We start from the raw sequence: 18,965 nt of genomic DNA, 5'->3' as shown, positions 1-18,965 counted from the left end.
GCTTTGTCAGGCCAAAGAGGATGCTTACAGAGTTGGGGATAAAGTCTTGTACAATCAGGACAGGAACACACTAAATAAGGGAATCAGAGTGGCTAAAAGAAGATACTCTGAGAAGCTGAAAAACAAGTTTTCAGCTAACGACCCTGCATCAGTGTGGAGTGGCATGAAACAACTTACGAATTACAGGACTCCTGCCCCCAACCCTGTGGTGGACCAACAACTGGCTGACGACCTGAATATGTTCTTCTGTAGATTTGAAAGGCACAATCTCACACCCCACACCCACTCTGAACTTCACTTCACACAAACACCAACACCTCCTGCAACCCCCCTCCTCCCCCCTCCTGCTACTCAACCTGCACTTAAGATCTGTGAAGATGATGTGAGCCGCGTCTTTCGAAAACAAAGGATAAGGAAAGCACAGGGTCCAGATGGCATTTCACCTGCATGTCTTAGATCCTGTGCTAACCAGCTGGCCCCCATCTTCACACAGATCTTCAATAGATCACTGGAGCATTGTGAAGTCCCATGCTGCTTCAAACATTCCACTATCATCCCCATCCCAAAGAAACCAAAAATCACAGGACTTAATGACTACAGACCTGTCACCCTGAAGTCTGTAGTCATGAAATCATTTGAGAGACTTGTGTTGGCCCACCTGAAGAACATCACTGGACCCCTTCTAGATCCCCTTCAATTTGCTTATCGAGCAAACAGGTCTGTGGATGATGCAGTCAACATAGGACTGCATCATATCCTGCAACATCTGGACAGACCAGGGTCATATGCAAGGATCCTTTTTGTGGACTTCAGTTCGGCTTTCAACACCATCATCCCAGCTATACTGTAATAAATTACACCAACTCTCTGTTCCCTTGTCTATCTGTCAGTGGATTACCAGCTTTATGATGGACAGGCAGCAGCTTGTGAGACAGGGGAAACTCACTTCCAGCACCTGTACAATCAGCACTGGTGCTCCCTAGGGATGTGTGCTCTCCCCACTACTCTTCTCCCTCTACACCAATGACTGCATCGACAAGGACCCCTCTGTCAAGCTCCTGAAGTTTGCAGATTACACCACTGTCATCGGCCTCATCCGAGATGACGATGAGTCTGCATACAGAAGGGAGGTTAAACAGCTGGCTGTCTGGTGCAGTCAAAACAACCTTGAGCTGAATAGCTCAAAATGATGGAGATGATTGTGGACTTTAGGAGGAAGTGCCCAAGTATCCTTGGTGTTATTGTCTTGCTGGAAAGTCCAGTGATCACCGAGCTTCAATTTACACACTGAAGGCATCACATTTTTCATGCCAAAATGGCCTGATACCTGAAAGAATCCATGGTGTCAGTCACATAGTCAGGATAGCCGTTTCCTGCAGCCACAAAACACCCCCATAACAGGACCTACATGCTTGACTGTGGGGATGGTGTCGTTCTTGTCATCACCTTGTCATCTTACTCCAGACATACTGCTGACCCATGGGTCTAAAACTCATTTTCAGTTTAGTGTCATACCTCTATAAGAGTTCTGTTCGAGCTCCACTGCATGCCTGTGAACAAACAGCGAATCAGACACAAGTTTCCATCCAAATTGTGAATTTAATTTATGTGAAAAATCAGAATATCGCAAAAACAATGTGCGGATAAAGCAGCGTTTCCATCCCTTGCATTCAAAAGATCAAAATTGTCACTTCTGGGTAAATTGTAGCAACTGTGTAACTCTTTTATTAATAAAATAATTGCAGTTTAGGTCACGCAGACAAAACACTTTAATAACTCGTTTCATGACTGGAAATGACAGCGCGTCACACAGTTCTGGGAGCACTATGTGTGTGTGTGCATTCCTCCATCATGACTTGCGGTGTGGACAAGGGGCGTAAATTTAGCTTGAATGTTGCAGCGTGAAGCATTTACTTGTTTCCATTGATCATGTTATAAATAATGGGGGGTTGTGCTTGCTTGTTTTGATTATTGGGGTGGTTACCTCACTATCAATAAGCCTTCTCTTCGGGGAAAAGTGCAAGTTTGTGTTTATCTTTTTTGCTCTGTAAACTCTATGCAGGCTTTGGATTTTTAGGACACCGGTATTTCAGAATGACTATAGCAACAATTCAATTGCGATGATTGGTCCGCTGGTTCGTCCAGTTATGAATGAATGATTCAGTCTCATGATTTTTTTTATGCACATCTTGCATTCCTGTTAAATTCAATAGGAGTTTATTTGGTAAATGTGTTTCCATCAGTTTATGCACATTTCTTCTTATTGAATAAAAGAAAATTATCCACCTCAAGCGAGCGTATACGTTTTCTATGCACATTTTGGAGATTTTTGCATCTTGGTGTTTCCATCCAGCAGATTTTAAGCGATATCCTAAAATGCGCATAAAAAAGCATTGATGGAAACATAGTATTGACGGCTTTTCTTTTGTTTTTTCTTAAAAAATATAATAAAGTATGTTTCTTCAAGCGCATGTCTTTGTGACTAACAGCATTTCAGAATCAGAATATCAGAATATAGGAACCTGAATGACTCCACTGCTGCCACAGTGCTGTTTAGAATGGTGAGGGGGGTCAGTGTTTGGGGGTTCCTCCTAAAATCCACAATCATTTCCACCGTTTTGAGCATGTTCAGCTCAAGGTTGTTTTGACTGCACCAGACAGCCAGCTGTTTAACCTCCCTTCTGTATGCAGACTCGTCGTCATCTCGGATGAGGCCGATGACAGTGGTGTCATCTGCAAACTTCAGGAGCTTGACAGAGGGGGTCCTTGGCTATGCAGTCATTGGTGTAGAGGGAGAAGAGTAGTGTGGGAGAGCACACATCCATGGGGGGGCACCAGTGCTGATTGTACAGGTGCTGGAAGTGAATTTCACCTGTCTCACAAGCTGCTGCCTGTCTGTCAGAAAGCTGGTAATCCACTGACAGATAGACGTGGGAACAGAGAGTTGGTGTAATTTAGCCAAACTGAAGTCCACAAAAAGGATCCTTGCATATGTCCCTGGTCTGTCCAGATGTTGCAGGATATGATGCAATCCCATGTTGACTGCATCATCCACAGACCTGTTTGCTCGCTAAGCAAATTGAAGGGGATCTAGAAGGGGTCCAGTGATGTCCTTCAGGTGGGCCGACACCAGTCTCTCAAATGACTTCATGACCACAGACGTCATGGCGACAGGTCTGTAGTCATTAAGTCCTGTGATTTTTGGTTTCTTTAGGATGGGGATGATAGTGGACATTTGAAGCAGCATGGGACTTCACACTGCTCCAGTGATCTATTGAAGATCTGTGTGAAGATGGGGGCCAGCTGGTTAGCACAGGATCTAAGACATGCAGGTGAAACACCATCTGGGCCCTGTGCTTTCCTTATCCTTTGTTTTCGAAAGACGCGGCTCACATCATCTTCACAGATCTTAAGTGCAGGTTGAGTAGCAGGAAAGGGGAGGAGGGGGGTTGCAGGAGGTGTTGGTGTTTGTGTGAAGTGAAGGTCAGAGTGGGTATGGGGTGTGAGATTGGGCCTTTCAAATCTACAGTAGAACACATTCAGGTTGTCAGCCAGTTGTTGGTCCACCACAGGGTTGGGGGTAGGAGTCCTGTAATTCGTAAGTTGTTTTATGCCACTCCACACTGATGCAGGGTCGTTAGCTGAAAACTTGTTTTTCAGCTTCTCAGAGTATCTTCTTTTAGCCACTCTGATTCTCTTATTCAGTGTGTTCCTGGCCTGATTGTACAAGACTTTATCCCCAACTCTGTAAGCATCCTCTTTGGCCTGATGAAGCTGCCTGAGTTCCGCTATAAACCATGGTTTGTCATTGTTAAATGTTAAATAAGTCCTAGTAGGAATGCACTTATCCTCACAGAAACTGATATATGATGTAACAGTATCTGTGAGCTCGTCCAGGTCTGTGGCTGCAGCCTCAAAAACACTCCAATCAGTGCAGTCAAAGCAGGCTTGTAATTCCAGCTCTGCTTCATTGGTCCATCTCTTTACAGTCCTTAATACAGGCTTAGCAGATTTTAATTTCTGTCTGTAGGTTGGAAGAAGATGAACCAGACAGTGATCAGATAGTCCTAAAGCTGCTCTAGGAACAGAGCGATATGCATCCTTTATTGTTGTGTAGCAATGATCCAGTATATTTCTGTCTCTGGTTGGGCATGTAATGTGCTGTTTGTATTTGGGCAGTTCATGTGTGAGGTTTGCTTTGTTAAAATCCCCAAGAATAATAATAACTGAGTCCGGGTATTGTTGTTCCATGTCTGTGATTTGATCAGCCAGCTGTTGCAGCGCGGCATTCAAACACGCGTTTGGCGCGATATACACACTCACCAGAATAAACGAGGAAAACTCCTGTGGCGAGTAGAAAGGCTTACAGTTAATAAAGAGCATTTCCAAATTAGGACAGCACATCCTCTTTAACATTGTTACATCTGTACACCAACTTTTATTGATGTAAAAGCATGTTCAACCACCTCTCGTTTTCCCCGTTAACTCAGCATTGCGACCCACTCTGAACAGCTGAAAGCCCGGCAGATGTAACACACTGTCAGGAATGGCATCATTCAGCCAGGTTTCTGTGAAGCACAAGGCAGCAGAGGTTGAAAAGCCCTTGTTTGTGCGGGTGAGGAGATGTAGTTCGTCTGTTTTGTTAGGGAGAGAGCGGAGATTCGCTAGATGAATGCTCGGCAGGGCTGTTCGAAAGCCACGCCATCAGAGCTTGACCAGCGCGCCTGCCCGTCTCCCTTGCCTGCGTCTCATAGCACGTTTAAACAACACAGCCGCGCCTCCGACTAAAATGTCAAACAAAATGTCCAAATATTCAAAATCCGGGAAAAGATTGACTGGTATATGCTGTCGAATTTTCAGCAGTTCGTCTCTGGTAAAACTGACTGGAAAAAGATTACTAAACACAGGACAAACAAACAAAAACAAAAATATTTCTTGTCATGTGTCACTCCAAAATGTCTTGCAGCAGGTCGTCCGCCTGTTGCGGGTAGATGAGCAAAATAACCCGCACATGAAATACATTTGGATGAGGAGCTTGTGAACTGGATTCAGTCTCATCGCATTTGGCAGGTGGCGGGTGCTAGTTTCACACCCTGGCCAATGTTTAATATATTTGGTGACTTCCCAGATCCATGGTTTTGCCATTTCCTGATATTGTCGATCATGTCTGTCCGGAATCAGCATCGGGATCTTTGTAAGACATCGTCGATATCCGATTATATCATCCTATCGCCCAGCCCTAGTTATGATAGCCAAGATATTGCTGAGAAACCAAGGTTTCAATGTTAAAATTCCAACAAATAAAGATTTTAAAACATCTAGCAATGAAGAAATATAATTTGCTAATTTAAAATACCATAACCGATAGATTTTACCCAAACCTAAGAGTACAATTTCAGACTTGTTGATCTATAGAACATAACAAAACAGCATTATCAACAACAGTGTTACCTGCATACGGTATGGCTGGAGTGATTGTAGCTTGGTGGAGAGCAAGCCAGAGTGAAATTAACATAACCATGCAGGTCATTGTTAAACTTGTACTGGTACAGCAGACGGGGCAAAAAATGTGAGGTAAATGCTATGAGAAAAGCCTGTAGAAAAACACAAGATATTATGAAACTTTACAAAATATTCAAAATATAAAAACTGCATGATGAGAAAAACATTTGAAATCAGAAAACCCTATGAAAAAAGTACTATGGTTGTACCATGATAGTATCAGTGTATTATTTAACGGTACCTTGATATATACTATACTGTATCATGGTACTGAATGATTACCATATTTAAATACCATGTTTCTCCAGAAAGAACCATGGGGTGCATGTCCAAAAAAAAAAAGCATAGTACTACCATAGTTACATATTTTAATAAAAACATGGTAATGGCAGATAAATGAGTGACACATCTTATATGTACTATCATCATTAAATAGTCTGAAAATTATAGTAGTGAATGTTTCTGTAAGAGCTCACATTGACAATGACTGACACATGGGACAGCGCCTACAGTATGATGAACCACACACCAATGTGCTGGGCTCGCTCTGCCACAGGCCTCCGGGATTCACACAGAAACTTGTGAGCATCCAGTCTCACCTCCATCCAGTTATTCAGTAGAGCAAATTGAGGAGCCAGGGGAAACGCAGCCACAAAAATGGTGATGAATCCAAACTGCAGGACTTGAAGTTCAATTCAAATAATTACAAGTAGAACAAGACTTAAGTCCCAACAGAAATTGTAACAAAATGTGCTTTAAAGATAAATATAATAATATAAATATGACAGAGCATCATCTTACCGATCTCTAGGTACTCATCAAAAAGCCCCTCACATGGAATGAGCTCATAGTCCTGCTCCCAGCGCTTAGGCTCCTCCTCAGCGCTCTGGGTTTTCTTCACAGATGATAAGGCCTGTTTCTGCCTCTAGGCCTTAATTTTACTGAGGAGTGGAAGAAAAAGAGATGGAGAGAGAGGAAGACAGGCCGAGAGAGATGATGATGACAATGGCTCTTCTGAGGTTATTTCTAGTTCTAAAATAGAACTGTGCTCTTTTTGAAAGATCCGGTTTTGCTTGTGCTTGACGCTGGTGAGGCATTATTAAAGAGGGAACTAAAAGCTTCTCCTGTGCATCATTTCTCCTGCTAAACCACTGGAACTGCTGCTTCAGAGGAGAGAGATACTGCAGATACTGGCCTGCTCAATGCACACTATGACAGTATCTGCAGATATCAATAGACAGTGGATCAAAATAGTATTTTGACACTCTTTAGATGCTTAAAAACAAATTTCATTGTATAGAATATCAAACCAAGTGTCATCTGCAAATTAATGATGCTAGACCTTTTCTCAGAACTAACTTTTCTGAACTACTTTTCTGATCCATTTTTGCAGTTTAATTTACACTGTGATTTTTAGTGGATGTATGAAGTCACTTCCCCAAAAGTTTACACAAATGCTGTAGCAAAGAAACCACAGGTGTAATTCATCACATTAACAATCACAAAGTATCCAAATGCTTTTTAATTTTTAACAATATATCTATCGTTTAATAATTTGAAACCTAAGAAATTATTTTTATGAAATGTTTTCCTTGAAAAGAGTGTTTGTGTTATATTTCTTTAAATGAAATACCACTTGGTTTGATATTTAGTTACATAATGCAGAGACATTCATACATTTTTAAATGTGCCGTAATTGTCCAAATTCTTCTGGGGCCATAAGGACAGCTATTCCTGCTCACATATTTACTCTTATCCGCTGTGATTTCTGCAGTCTACCAATTGCCAAATACTATGTGGTTTGCTCATATATAAAAGGATATAAATAGTGCGGCTTTAAGGAATATGACTTGTTTGATGTAAATTCAGGCTTAGAGGGAAACACGTACAGCATGATGAACTCTTGAACATAGTTGATAAGTTGTTTTCCCACTATGATGATGCAAAGCTGCTCGGCCAATTCAATCAGACAGCCTCGTGGTCCACACTGAAAACACCGACATACAAAGATGCATGTTATAAAGGAAAATCTTCTTTCCTCAGTTTTGAAAATGTTAGAGCAGTTAAATGTTATAAATGTGACCATTTTATTTTTTGTGAAATCTCTTTGAATGAGTTTGTATGTGGTTTATGCTAATGCTATACAAAAACAGAGCTTCATTTTCAACACATTTAAAACAGGATGCTAATGTTAAAGACCCCATGAAATAGATTGACAGTAGCAGTTTTCTAAAGCCAGTAGACTTAAGTTACATCATGGCCATGAACAATGATTGCTAGTTGCAGGTGTTAATAGGGGGAATACAATTTTTATTCTAGACAGCATTTGATTGGACAAAAATCTGTGTAGTGCAGGATGAGTCATCAATATTTTTGTTTCGTTTTCCTGGAAGAGAAAGACTGTAAATTTTAAAAGTTTATAGCTCAGGGTTCCCACCTTTATTGACCAATTAACTTCTTTGACTTTTCTATTTTTTGTGATTTCTAGAAACTGATTATTAAAAATCATTTTGATTGAGACGGATTGGCTAATGAAATATTCAGACCAATTTGTGAACCGTTTCGACCAATTAACCGACTCAACAGGTCAACTGAAAAGAAGGATTTGCTCACAAATTCGACATCACTATGGCTTGCAAACAAGTACTACTCTACACAAGCTCTAAACAAGAGCAATATTTAGGTAATAAAATATTTTAGAGCAGAGCATAACAGGAAAAGTATAAATTTCCATGACTGTTCACATTTTTATGACTTTTCCAGGTGTGATATTTCCAGGTTTACCATGACCACTGGAACCTTGATATCTGCTTAAAGCAAATGTATTTAAATGTTTAGAAGTACACTAGCTTCTAGACATACACTGAAAGCTACAAAACTCTACTTCTGATTCCATAGGGTCTTTAATCAAGGCATATATACAAAGGCATAAAACCAGCCTGATCTCATGAAATTTACATGACAATGGCAACATTTTTGCAAACCAAAATAAAGTGCTTCATTAAATGTTTGGCTGCAGTTTCCCAGTGAAATGTCCAGTGGGGGGCCCCAAAAGTGAGAGAAATGATGTTATAATCAGACAAGGTTTTTAAGGTGAATATTAGATGGATGTTTTATTGAGTAAAATGTACCTCCCTAACCTAAAACTTTAGCCTAAACCTAACCAAAAGTGTTCAAAAAGAGGAATGAGAAGTGAACATCCTTACCCAAAGCCAACACCTAAACGATAGTGTTTTAAAAGCAAATTAGACATAAAAAGCCCATTTACTGAAGTAACCATGTCATTTCATGTGGCTTTGTAAAAGATGACGCGAGAAGCAGTTTTCCTTCTTAAGGTGAGGCTTTATTTTTCCCTCTTCGCCACACCACTTTACAGTTTACCTTTAAGCACTAGGCTAAACACTATCACACACTGCTTTCACAAATAAACTTTCACTACTAAAAAATCCTTGCTCTGGCTCGGCTCTGTGGTGTCCAGTCTCTCTCCCCGACTAAGTGCTGTGTCGCTCTATTTATGCCACTCTCCCCGTGCTCACTGAAATTAGAGACAGGTCTTAGACATAATTTAGTTCAGGTGTAAGCGCCCTTACCACTTTCTCTCTCTCCGGAGAGATGCTTGACCACGCCCCCGCTGCCACAGGCTTCTATTGCACTTTTGCTTCACTTTCACTCCACGCGTCCTTGGCTGGGCTCAAGACATGGTCTCCAAGTCCAAAGTCCAACACTCTATCAGGTGAGCTACCGCGCAAGCTAATCATGTTGGAATACCTGAGTAAATGTAGGTGGGTCTGTAATACAAGCGTGTAAATGTACAGTTTTTCAAATAAAGCGTTACAGTTAAAGTGTTTCAATATCATAACATAGCAGTGTGTGAGTAATAGTGTGAAAAATAACTGTTTATTAAGTCATAAACAGCCATAGTACCCATGATTTGTGTGAAAGTGAATAAAACTCACAGTTGTTGTAGCACCTCTAGTGTTCATTTCACCAGGAAACTGCAGCAAAATGTAGAAAGCAGCACGTAAAGTGTATAGTAACATTCATTCTATCAGACTAAGTTGCACAGAACTAAAGGCAAAATACTCACATCCTCATTCCTCATCCCAAACAATGTTCCATAGTGACCAGGATAGCCCACAAATCTGCAATAATAAAAAATCAGTCCACATAAATGCTCAAATCAATAGAAAGTGTGCTCTAAGTTTTTATCTGACGATGAAACATAATGGCACAAAAGTTTGCCTGTTCTGTTACCTGCCCTTGAAAAAAGCCACATAGAAGATGAAGACTTTAAATGTAAAGGCATCTTCATATTGTGTCTGAGTCCTGTGCATTTCTGTAAGGGATTTTTTGTTTCAAGAACAGCCATATTCTGGTAGACAAGATAAATGAGACTGCATATAATGTAATGGTTGTTACATATGTAACAAAGCCTTATAATAAATGCCTCAGAGAGTGGAAAAGGCTCTACAAAACATAATGGTTTATTGACTCTCAGAATCAGTGTGGATAGACAGGTTCAATCCCCTGAACTACAGAGAATAGCAACACTGGAATGATTTGATTTGAAGTGACTGCTCTGGGCATTTGTTCCATGATGGAGTCTGATGCTGCATACAGAATGCTTACCCCATTTAGTAAGCTGTTCTGCTAAAGCTGTATAGACCTGCCCCATCAGCAAGATCAGAGCCAGGTTCACCAAACTGCTGGAGTTATTGGCAATATTCCCAGCCTGAAAGAGAAAATGTGTGTGCGGAATGGATTCAGAACGTGAGAGCCACTGCAGGTGGTGGAGAGATTAATGTAATGGTGCATAAGTTATCTTATATTTAAATTAAAGCAGATCGACAAGGTTCCCACCTGAGTGCGCAGAACAGAACTCTTCGTTTCAAACATCATTATACTCACAATACTGCAGTAAATTATCACTGTGACCAGGAAGATCATCACGACGCACAGCTGGAAAAAAGAAAAAGAGAAACTGGGAGAAATTTAGCTGACCTAGATTTTTACATTTTCTTAAGAAAATATGAGTGGTGTTTACCTGTGCAAAACAATGCCAGAACAATGCAAGAGTGTTCTGGGTGGTTGCCAGGGCATTATTGTAATGCAGCTGCTAAGCTGTTGTTAGGTTGTTCTGTCAAAAGTGCCCACACTTAGGTCTCTAAGATATTCTAATCCCTATATATGCCTCGAGTCCCTCCTTCAATGAAAGTCTAAGGGATTTTATTACATTTGATCATCTTCCATTATTTAGAAAAGTAATAGCACACCTTTACTCCAGTAAGCCTCCATCAAGTCCTTAGGGTTTCACTATAATAATGATGACCATAGACCCGGTCAGTATGCGTGAAATCCGGGCTTTTTCAGGGAAGTAGGGCTCCTTCACCCCCATCACTGGGTTCTCCTCCATAGCAGGGGCCATGGCAGCAAACTCAGGATGTGGTGGTTCCTGAACCATTACCATAAGAATGTACTTATCATAATTTCCATGCAGTCCCAGTGGTGAGCGAGAATGGTGTTCTTGCGTTTCCAATATTCCAGGAACGTGATGTCCCACAACGACATGAACACACTGAAGAACACTGTGCCAGGATGATCAAACAGATAACCCACCTAAAGAAAATTGAGTAAGAACCCCTGTAAGAATCCCTGTTTTTTTTATCAATATTGGTAACTAGAATACACTGTAAAAATGACAAGATACTTATGGAACCATATCGGGTTCCTCAGATTTCCACACTGGCAGAGCCTTTTGGAGAACCTCTAGGCAGTTCTCAAGACTCTGTGTAAACCCAAAAGTTCCTGTAAGAACTCAACAGTACATTCAGAAACCTAATGATAAAGGAAAGGGTTTGAGGCACTTGTAATATTATATATAGAAGTTCCTTGAGTATACAATAGGATATTTGAGGCACATTCAAAGGGTGCCTAGAGGTTCTCCAAAGGGTGCTAGTGTGGTAATCTAAGGAACCCCTAAATTTTGCTTCAAGTATCTTTTCATTTGTACTGCGTACTTTAAATTCCAAAACTAAAAAAACTAAAAAATTATATATATTTTACACAATGAAATCGGTGTATGTATGGAACCCCTTAGAGGACAGGACAGATTTTTTTTTCTGAAATAGTTTTGTGTGCCCTCACGATAAATTCTGCATTCCCTAGCAATAGATTGCGTTCCCTCTAAATAAGTTTTGTGTGCATACTAAAGTATAAAATAAAATATGGTTATACTAAAGTAACCATATTTTAACCTTTATATTCATAGTAAAACCATAGTAATAATACAGGGAAATTTTAAATATAGTAATAAAAATAAAAATGTTTTGGTCATTATGGTTTTACTACAATACTTGTAGTAAAAACCATAGTAACTACAATAATCACCATGGTTAATCTATAGTAAAACCATGATTGCTATATGGATACAGTATACTGTATTAAAACAATGGTTTCTGCCAAAAAAAACCTGATTACTTAACTTAGTTTTCATAGTTACTATAATATTACTATAGTAAAACTATGGTTTCCAACAAAAAAACAAAAACAAAACATGGTTAGCCTACAACAGTCATAGTTAGTTATTACTATAGAAAAATTATTTCAGCTAAGAATTATGGTTACTACAGTCTACAATATTACTATGGTATTTGTATAGTAAAACCATAACCACTAAATTATTATTTTTATTTTCATAGTTTTGTTTTCCTGTATTATTGTCACGGATTCACCTGACTCTCCTGCCACACACACACACACACACAAAACCTTCCCTCTCTCCCGAATACTAATCACCTGCACCTGCCTTCCATCACCACATCAATCAGCTCCACTACATAAGCCCCACTCACTCCTCACTCGATGTCTGGTCTCCAATGGAATACAGACTCACTTACCTGTGACTTACCTGTTCTCCCAAAATTCTCCAAGGTTCCTCTCCAACGTCATTCCAGCGATCTCTCCAAGTTCCCCTCCAATGTCTACTTCAACTTGTGTGTGTGTGACCTCAAGGATAATCACTCCCTACATCAACACAAACTATCATCAGGTTTATGTTCATCACACCAGCTCAATTCTGCATGTTTGTTACTCAACTGTTTCCCTGTTTGTATTTTGTTCAATAAATACCTGCCTTTGGGTTCAAACACCATCATCGCGTCTGGGTTTCCGTAACAGTTATCACTATGGTTTCATTATGAATATCATGGTTTAAATATGGTTACTGTAATGATAAATGTATTGCTAGGGAATGCAAAACTATTGCGAGGGAACACAAAATATTTCAGAAGAAAATTCCCACCCTGTCCTCTAAGGGGCTTCGTAGTAATACCTGTATGTATACAGCATTCACATTGCCATAAGCTGTTGGATAATAATAAACTGTGCTATTGTTTTTTTTAAATGCAACAGTAGTATTCAGCAGTACACAGCTAAACTAAACTGAAAGTCAGAGAAACAGATTACCTTGGCCATGGGACAGATGTCTGAAATATTCCAGGGTTTACAGGTTTCACAAAGAGGGTACATTAGATAGAGTCCTCTACTCTCACAGATTTCTTTCCTGTAGATGGTAAATGGAAAAATGCAATGATATTATAGCTAAAAAAGATATTATGGATAGCAAACATAAAGTCTTCTTTTTCCAGGGGGCATTGTGTTGTTTTGGAGGCTCCATAGCTAAAACAGAAATAATGTTAGGTTAATCTGGTAAGAGTGCAGTAAGAGTGTGGTTACCAGAAGGAATAATTTAGTTTTATGTAAAGATCAATAGACCAAATAGGCAGAGTGCACGGATAATTGCTTCAATAAGCATACGCATACAGATGCAGTGCTTCTAATGTAGTCTCTGTTTGTATAATCTATCTCTCTCTTTCTCGATCTCTCTCTTACTCTCTATTCAACATTTTGCTTCTTTTTTTAGGTGACAATTGTAGCAAATATTTCCAGCCTATCACAAAGAGTCCTTCAGGAAGATGCTCAACAGTTGCTATGGAAACAAATAAAAGTCATAAGGCACACTGCTATGACGTTATTTCACACAGTAACAGAATAGCTTAGAAGAGCTGTAAATGTGTGAGTAATGCAAAGTTGAAACAATTTCAATACAGCTGATGAAGCACCGTTAATCGATAACATGCAAAACACTTACGCTGGGATATTGGATCCCATTGTCAAAATACCCGACACAAAGACACACATACCAACCAACATAGCTGTTAAAAGCCAGGCTGTGTAAAACCCTGTGAACAAAAGAAAAAGACTAATTAGATAATCGCAGTACTTTTTTTTTTTTTTACATTTTTTTGCATTCCTAAAACTCAACTGGTAGAGCAAGACCCTTGTAATGCTAAGGTCGTGAGTTTGATTCCCAAGGAAAGCACATTCTGATAAAATGCATAACCTGAATGCACTGTCAGTCACTTTGTGTCTGCAAAATGCATAAATGTAAAAGTTTTTCTTATTAAACTGCTATGTAGTTAAATTGCCAGTAATTTCACACTTTCCAATGTGACTAATTGATTAAGTACTTTTGCATTGTCATCACACTTCAAATAAAATAGGCAAAAATATAGTGCCTACACACCCAGCCATGCAAAGTAAAGTGCAATCTTCTCTCCAAAGTATTCACGGATGTGATCCAGAGGTTGGTACTTATACCATTTTAACCAGCTGGCCCAATAATGGTACAGCACTTGCATCTTGTTCAGCTGATCTGGCTGGATGGTATGACCAGGGTGCTCAAAAGGGGCCCTTAGAGGTAAACAAAAAGGTGACATTTGTATCAAGCTATACATCCAATGAGACACATAGGTTTAAAATGGACTGTTGTATGTGTCCTGTGTCAAACCTCATGTAGAGGGAATGCACCCGTGAAAGCCCCCTCATTCAGCAAACGAGCGACTCCAACCTCAGCACACTTCCGCCTGTCATATACAGTCCTTGCAAGGATTTCATACACCTATGACGAGTACAGGTGTTAGCAACTCAATATAATGTAATAACAATGCAATACACCTTATTACACATGTAACAACAATTTCCTACACTATCACACACAGTAATAACAACCCAATAACCTAAACTTATTTTCTGATGCCCAGTTCTGCTTTCCCTCATTCAATGTTCAATGCTCACTCACAATGTGGTGTCTTTGTGTGTTGGTGAAGTAAATTTCATGGCCATCAGAGCCCAGACACCTAACAAAACCAAGAAATTCAACGTAAATCAATAACCTCAATGATGTATTCTGTACATCTGTACAAATATACAAATGAGCAAATATGAAATAAGAATTTAACTTTTCCATCTTGGACTTGCGGAAGGCACATGTGTAGTAGTCAATGGGATGGCTGGGGACTGAGTCTGTCATGTTGTTTTGCACCCAGAGCTTCTGAAGAACTTGAGCAGAAGCGATGAAGTCTGGATTCGGCTGTGCCTGTTGACAAACAAATCCAAGTAATTTCAGAGCTAACAATTCACCACTTGTTTCAATACTATTTCCAGGGTGATTCTAAGCCCTATGTGTTTGCTTTCTGTCCTTAATGCCACCCAAAGGCAGAATAAAATGACAAATGGGACACCCTACAGTCTTGTGTACTTCACGGACATGTGCAAGTATCGGCCATCTCAAATCTGTAGGTCCACAAGTATACATCAAGTGCATTTTTTGGGACAGGGTCAAAGACTCTAAAAGATTATAATATAGAGTAAGAATATAAAAAGGTTAGAATAGCTCTGGGTGCTGTTAGACACAACTCCTCAGCGTAGTACACCAACACATCCCATGGGACACTGAGCTTCAGATAATGTATAGTCTTCTTTGCACTGGATGATTCCTCCTGATAATAAAGAGAATGCTATTATTAACAACATGCCAAGTATCAGAAATAGCATTCTGTTAAGGAAATGGGCCTAATTTGCCAAACCTTTTCCATTAACAGTCCAGCACTCTTAAGGTTCTGGATGAATTTGTCTCTCCATCGGGCCAGCTGAGCTTTCCTTCTCTCTGACCTGCTCTCCTCCTGTGCTGCTTCCTCTGCCACCTCCATTGGCTCTCCTTGTGACTGTCCCCGACTTCGATGTTTGCGACATACCTTCACCTCCCACACCAGCACATAGTCTAAGACAGGAGCGACCAGTGTTAATATAATAACATACAATGGCCCCAAAATGTATTTTAGGTGCTTTTTTGATACTTAAGTCACAATTTAAAATATCAGAATTTCATTATGTAGATAACATAATATTGTCAAACAAAGTGGCATTTGCAAACAAAAATGCTAGAGCTTTTCCCAGAGCTAACTTAACATTTCTGAGACATTTTTGCAATTACATTTAACCAACTTGTGTTAAGATCATTTTTAGTGGATGTATAAATTCAGGACCTCAATTTCACACAGGTGTCCTAAAAGAGTAACAACAGAATCAGAATCAGCTTTATTGCCAAGTATGCTTACACATACAAGGATTTTGTCTTGGTGACAGGAGCTTCCAGTGTACAATAATACAAAAACAATACAAAAACAGCAGCAAGACATAGATAATAATAAAAAATAAAAAATAGTTATACACATACGTACATACACACACAGACACACACATACATACACACATACACATACACATATGTAGTGCAATCTAATAAAAATCTGTTATTTGTTTGTACAGTGCAAATACAAATCTGGTATGTACAGTGCAAATGTTTTTTGTAGCTGCAGTGTTCCACTAAAATTAAAAGATAATGTCACATTTAAAACATGACTGTGTGATTAGGAGAATCATACTATACTGTTGTATTGAAAGTGCATAAAAGAAAGCAATTAAGAAGGATTTATACCATGCACTGTAAAAAAGTTAAACTGTGTAACTGTTACCATTTACTGAGCTATTTCTACCTGATTCGACTATTAAAACTTTACCTAGTGTTGTCAGCAGTGTGGAGTGTAATCTGATAACAAAGTTATTAGTTACTGTAATATTATTATTTTCAAATGTAAAGCATTACTTTTTTAATTCTTTTAATCCAATTATAGTTACTGACTTTCAATTAAAGGGATAGTTAACCCAAAAATGAAAATTCTGTCATAATTTACTCACCCTCATGCCATCCCAGATGTGTATGACTTTCTTTCTTCTGCTGAACACAAACAAAGATTTTTAGAAGGATATCTCAGGTCTGATGCAAGTGTATGGTGACCAGAACCTTGAAGCTCCAAAAATCACATAAAGGCAGCATAAAAGTAATCCATATGACTCCAGTGGTTTAATATATGCAATCGCTTTGGGTGAGAAACAGATCAATATTAAAATCCTATTTTACAATAAATCTCCACTTTCACATTCAGAATGTGAAAGTGAAAGTGGAGATTTATAGTAAAAAAGGATTAAGTATTGTATCACTTCTGAAGATATGGATTTAACCTCTGGATTTATGTGATTTTTGGAGTTTGAAAGGTAAGGCCACCATTCGCTTGCATTGTATGGACCTACTGAGCTGAGATATTCCTCTAAAAATCTTCATTTGTGTTCAGCAGAAGAAAGATCTGGGATGGCATGTGGGTAAGTAAATGATGAGAGAATTTTCATTTTAGGTGAACTCTCCATTTAAGGTAACTTACATTAAAGTGCTTTACTTGGGTTATGACAGCTAAAGGGTGAGCTGAACATGTTACATTTTAGAAAGTATGTGCAATTAGTAATGTGATTACTTTTTTGATAAAGTAATCAGTAAAGTAACGTGAGAACAATTTTAGAGAAGTAATCAGTCATTTGTAGTGGACTGTTTTTTTAATAAATTACACAACACTGATTGTTAGGTTGATTCAATCCTATTAAATAATAATTTGGACTTGAATAAAACTAGTTCATTTCTACATGAATCATATTGCTTAGATTACTAAACAAAACATTTTTATAGTGTGATTAAAATAAGATTTGCACATAATACCTACTGTTTTTTATTCAGATGTGCAGATTTTTGTTGTGACATTAAAATAACAAGCAGATTGCTTGATCAGCAAAGGCATGAGATGGATTGTGGGGGGCACTGCCAGCGTGTCTAATAGTCTGTACAGTATACTCTACACTGCCTATACTAATTATACAGCAATTAGCACACTGAGCAGCTCTGCAATGAGTGGATGGTTTTGTTACATGGGTGAAATTCTTTCTTAGCAAAAGAACTGCGTGATTATCTGGCAATCTTACATGCATTTTTAAAGATTATTAAATGTATGTCATAAAGCATGTATTAGAACACCACATTTGTTGTATGTTTACTCACATATCTGGGAGGGATGAATGCCCCATTTTGCAGGATTCCATGACTGTTTGAACCATGAGTCTTGCCACTGTAGTCCAGATTCTGCAGAACCTCCTGGTCCATCAGCACCTCAGGGTTCCTCTTCTTCAGCATGAGGATCCCAGACAGTCAGAACCAGACACTGAGGTGCAGCTTGCAGAAACTCACATTCAGAGCTTCTATATGACTAATGTATATACATTGTCCCACATTCCAGTCCAAGCACTCCTACAGAACATCAGGCTCCAAAAAATAATGCACGGAAATTAAATTTGAGAAAAAAGTGTTAATGCATTCCCTCAGAGGAAGCAGTGCAGGAGAGGAGAAAGAGGCAGAGGGAATGAACTAAGTGCCTCCATAAACGGACGAGAATAGAAGTGGGTCTGCAGCATGCTCTCTCTCTCTCTCTCTCTCTCTCGTTCACTGCATCCCACTATCACTTCAGCACTCTGGTGGGAGTTACCGTAATTCTTCTGTAATAGGAGCCTGTTGTGTATTGCCTGTTAAATGGGAAATACATAACTGTACAAATAAAAACATTGTTGTACAAAATAAAGTGCAACATTATACAGTATGTCTTAACCCAGTTCACTACACAGTTTACTACATGTTTGAGGTTTGCATCATGTTTAATGCCACATAATTCTACAGGGTTCCTGCAGTTTAGCTGGTAGAGCATGGCACTTGCAATGCCAAGATCATGGGTTTTATTCCCAGGGAACACAATCAGAAAAAATTTATACCTTTTAGAATAGATTATGTGCTAGAGACCCCAAATTTGGTATGGGGGCTATTCATGCCCACACCTATCAGTGTGCCAAATTTCATTATTTCCCTTTGTAGCGTTCATAGGGCTGCCATAGACTCCCACTGGGGAAGAAGAAGAAGAATAACAAGAAGAAAACCAATTAAAACAACAGGTGCCACAGCACCTTCTGTGCTTGGCCCCTAATCAAGTTTACAGAAAGGCACTTACAATATAAGATAATAGAGCGAGTCCCTAATGTTAAAATGCAGTGTTTCAAAAGTAGTCACTTGACATGAACATTATATATGTTAATATGATTTTAGTGTGATTTCACAGTGCTTACTAGAGTTACGTCATCATGACAAGGAAGCTGTAATATTGGATAAAACTTTACACAGATAAGGTTAGTAAGCG

The 18,965-nt window shown here is 39.2% G+C and overlaps 1 pseudogene; it reads right to left on the bottom strand.

The window, feature by feature from the left end:
* Positions 1-1,199: 1,199 nt before the first annotated feature.
* Positions 1,200-17,917, bottom strand: LOC127420219 (anoctamin-7-like; annotated as a pseudogene).
* Between the last annotated feature and the right edge of the window lie 1,048 nt (positions 17,918-18,965).

The sequence above is a fragment of the Myxocyprinus asiaticus genome, chromosome 29, assembly GCF_019703515.2.
Source record: "Myxocyprinus asiaticus isolate MX2 ecotype Aquarium Trade chromosome 29, UBuf_Myxa_2, whole genome shotgun sequence".
Lineage (NCBI taxonomy): Eukaryota > Metazoa > Chordata > Actinopteri > Cypriniformes > Catostomidae > Myxocyprinus > Myxocyprinus asiaticus.
This window is presented reverse-complemented; position numbering and strand designations above follow the sequence as displayed.